This window comes from Octopus bimaculoides, chromosome 1, assembly GCF_001194135.2.
Source record: "Octopus bimaculoides isolate UCB-OBI-ISO-001 chromosome 1, ASM119413v2, whole genome shotgun sequence".
NCBI classification, from domain to species: domain Eukaryota; kingdom Metazoa; phylum Mollusca; class Cephalopoda; order Octopoda; family Octopodidae; genus Octopus; species Octopus bimaculoides.
Window position 1 is genome coordinate 18420920 of NC_068981.1, and position 4674 is coordinate 18425593.

At 37.1% G+C, this 4674-nt stretch overlaps 1 protein-coding gene across 1 annotated transcript in view; it reads left to right on the forward strand.

Annotated features, from left to right (window-relative positions):
* Positions 1 to 4674, forward strand: part of LOC106867686 (protein unc-13 homolog D) — a 162546-nt gene that overhangs the window by 135583 nt on the left and 22289 nt on the right. The window lies entirely within an intron of this gene.

The following is a 4674-nucleotide window of genomic DNA, read 5'->3' on the forward strand; positions in this document are numbered from 1 at the left end:
ATATATATATATATGAAGACACGTGTGTGAAAAAGTGTCACACCCTAACAGTGGAGGGAACCTGTGGAAGAGGTAGACCCAGGAGAACTTGGGATGAGGTGGTGAAGCATGACCTTCAAGCATTGGGCCTCACAGAGGCGATGACGAGTGACTGAGACCTCTGGAGATATGCTGTGCTTGAGAAGACCTGGCAAGCCCTAGTGAGAGTATAACCGTGGCCTATGCCAGTGTAGCATAACTGGCCCATTTAAGAGTACCCTTGAATCATTGGGCAATAAACTGTGTTTGCGAATACCTGTTGAGTCAAGTGAAGTCATTGTAATGGCCTATGCCAGTACTGCCTAACTGGTACCTGTGCTGGTGGCATATAAAAGGCACCATTCGAGCGTGGTCATTGCCAGTGCCACCTGACTGGCTCCTGTGCCGGTGGCATGTAGAAAGCACCCACTACACTCTCAGAGCAGTTGGCGTTAGGAAAGACATCCAGCTGTAGAAACTTTGCCAGGTCAGATTGGAGCCTGGTACAGCCTTCTGGATTGCCAGTCCTCAGTCAAACTGTCCAACCCATGCCAGCATGGAAAGCAGACGTTAAATGATGATGCTGATGATGATGATATTTATAAACAAGCCCAGAGGCTTGATAATTTACAGAGAAATAGCGGTGTTGGTGTTGTTTTGTTATTCATTCAGCAGATGTCAAGGATGGGTAGTACATTCTTTTACTCTGACTGCAGCTATGCTGGAACACCACCTTTTAGTCGAGCAAATCGACCCTAGGACTAATTCTTTGGAAGCCTAGTACTTATTCTATCAGTCTCTTTTGCCGAACCGCTAATTTACGGGGACGTAAACACACCAGCATCGGTTGTCAAACGATGCTGGGAGGGGGACAAACACAGACACACAAACATATACACACACATACATATATATACATATATACAACGGGCTTCTTTCAGTTTCCGTCTACCAAATCCACTTACAAGGCTTTGGTTGGCCCGAGGCTATAGTAGAAGACACTTGCCCAAGGTGCCACGCAGTGGGAATGAACCCGAACCATGTGGTTGGTAAGCAAGCTACTTACCACACAGCCACTCCTGCGCCTTTTGTTTGATCTCATTTAAGACATGACTGTCTTCAATAGTTTCTGAACAGATTGCTGGTATATTTTAATATCACATGGTAAAATGCAAGGATGAAAAGTAATATTCTTAAGATTATAAACCTGGAAAAGTACAGGACAAGTTATTACACCTGTAAAAGTATAGAACAAGCTATTATTTCTAGTAAAGTAAAGAATAAGAAACTTTTTACTTAAAATATTGCAGCAAAGAATGTTAGTTCTTCTAATTGATCACTCTTTACAGTTCTCATCTTTAAATTTATTGTATAAAACTGTTAAGCTAATTTGTAAGTTTGTCTCATTAGTCACTTTTTTCTGTATTTAAGGTAGTAAATTAGCCAAATTCTACTTAAATAAGTATTGTGTTATTTGTAAACTATAATAAAATAAGTTTTAATATTCAAATTTTAATTTTAGCTGCAATATTTTAAATATAAAGTTTCTTATTCTTTACTTTACTAGAAATAATAGCTTGTCCTATACTTTTAAAGGTATAATAACTTGTCCTGTAATTTTCCAGGTTTATAATCTTAAGAATATTACTTTCCATGCTCGTATTTTTCCATGTAATCCATGATTTTTCCAGGCATTGCTGTTATAAGATAATTGATAATGTGTCAATTAATAATTTAAGATTTTACCTTGTAAAATACTGAAAGATAATATTTCAATTTTTCCATGTAAATGATGATAATATTTCAATTTTTTTCGTGTTTAATATATGTTGTGATTGAATTATATGATATTACCCATCCATGCCAAATTAATGGTAGGGATTTTTACCATGTTGTTGGTTGCACCATGGCTCACCAAAAGTTACAAACAACAAGACCTCAAAACCATCAGTTACCAGGCTCGCCTTAAGTAACCTAATTTTGCAATATTAGGAGGTCACAGGAATTCATTCAATGAAAAAAAAAATTCCAATGATTCTGGGATTGTGGTGGGGGAAACCCCCATCTCATTTTTTCCGAACTAAAATAAAGGATATGCAGCATATTAGGAGGTCAGGGTACTTGATTCCATGCAAAAAATCAAATTTTTTTTTTTTTTTCTTAGTGAAAATCGTGTGGGTGCTAATATAGAAATTTACCATAGTGTTGTTGTTATTTAACCTCAAATCAACTGATACTGCAAACCCATCATCAAAGACATTCCAGCCTTCAGCAAACAATCTTTTTAGGGATATGAGTGGTTGGCGTTAGGAAGGGCATCCAGCTGTAGAAACTCTGCCAAATTAGATTGGAGCCTGGTGTTGCCATCCGGTTTCACCAGTCCTCAGTCAAATCGTCCAACCCATGCTAGCATGGAAAGCGGACGTTAAACGATAAACGATGATGATGATGATGATGATGATTACATACAATGGGCGTGTGATTTAGGTAGGGGGATACTTTGGCTACTATCTTTAACATGTTGAGTGATCAGGTTGAGGCTCTTTCATTGGTTTGATTGCATGATGAGATTTTTTTACACATATATGTAATATGTGTATATATCATCTGCAGAAGTTAGCGAGTAAGTCAAAAGCTGAGAATTTCGTGTATTGGCACTTATCAAACACAAATTTGCCCATTGTCACTCAGTAACTTTTGACGAAATAACTTCTAAAATACAAAATTAAGAGTAAACCCTGTTCTATGTGACACATTCTACCAGTATCAGAAGTTTGAAAGTGTTTAGTTAGAAAAAATTAATTAAATAGTCTGTACGTCAAAGTCAACCTCGGTGAAATTTGAACTCAAAACATAAAGACAGACAAAATACTGCTAAGCATTTTGCCTGGTGTGCTAACATTTCTGCCAGCTCACCACCTTAGAATGTAAATGTTCATTTTAGAAATATATTCTTTATTCTTATTGCTTAAGAGTTACTCCCTTACTTCCTTACTTACTGACATAAAATTATATATATTATAATATGTATTGTAATATAATTATAATATATATATTATGATTTACCAGCAGTCCTCAATGACCTGTTGAGTTCAGAAACTATTGAAAACTGTCATGCCTTAAAGGAAATCAAACAAAAGAATGTACTACCCATCCTTAACATCTGCTGAATGAATAACAAAACAATACCAACACCACCATCCCCATATAACTACCATTCCTTCTTCTATTTCCATCACCTTACCTCCTCCCCCCATCAGACACACAGAGAAATACCCACAGAACTCACTTGACCTTTATACTGGCAAAAATGGACAAGCATCCCTCTTTTGTAGATCAATTAATGTTATCTCTCATTGTGAGATTTAAAAATAGCAATTTTCTAACTAATGTTATATCGCCTGAAGAAATGAATCAATTATAATGATCAACTGGTTATCCGTGGATACTACAGACTACACTGTGATCATCCCAGAAATAGGGACATGGCAGAAACGTTAACACACTGGGCGAAAGGCTTAGCAGTATTTCGTCTGCTGTTACGTTCTGAGTTCAAATTCCGCCGAGGTTGACTTTGCTTTTCATCCTTTCAGGGTCGATAAATTAAGTACCAGTTAGGCTCTGGGGTCGATGTAATCGACTTAATCCCTTTGTCTGTCCTTGTTTGTCCCCTCTATGTTTAGCCCCTTGTGAGCAATAAAGAAATAAGAAATAGAGACATGTGATCTGTGGAAATGCATGTACTACATCCCTGTTCTGTTGTACCTTAATTGAGGGTGGGTGGCTGGGGGTCTTATCTTGTCAGTTCCAGGTTTCCATGAATAAAGGACCTAATGCACTCTGTAAAGGGCCTTGGCTGCAGAAACCCTGCTGAAGCAAACATTGGACCTTGGTGCTGTCTTTTGGATTGTTAAAACCAGATTCACCATACATCTCATGTTAATATGGAAGATGGAGATTAAATGACAACGACGATGATGATGACGACAATGATGGTGATGATGATGATGATGATGATGATGATGTTGACATATAATATATATAAAAAATTCTTAGTTTTACATTAATGAAATCTGAGTAACCAGTACATATAACTGTTAAATGTCAATTAAGCATTGTTCCTTAGTGATTATACATTATGACTTCAAGTTTCATATTACAGAATGATTATCCAAATATTTATGTGGTGAGAAAATAATATCCACATCAAGAAATACCTTGCTTTGCAATTAATTACACTTACATGCAATGTCTGCTTTGGCAGGGATTATACAGCAGGATGCCTTTTCTGATGTCAACCACTTTACAGGGTCTTGTGGGTGCTTTATTCATGGCTCTGTGGCACCGAGTAACTCTGAAGATAAGACTCAACCCTCAATTTAGTAGGGATGTAATAACGAAGGAGGGAAGTGGCTTTATGGCAAATGCTGAGTGTTTAAAGCATGATAGAGGGACAGGAACACGTATGCAGACGTACATACATACATCCATACATATGCATGTGTGTGTGTGACCTGTCCGTGTTTTCTTTGTATCGTCTATCTGGATGTTTTGTCCCTTTCTTGTATCACCTAACTGTCTGGATGTTTTGCGTCCTTGTCCCATTCTGTATTATTTATACATACATATATATACATATATATATATATATATATA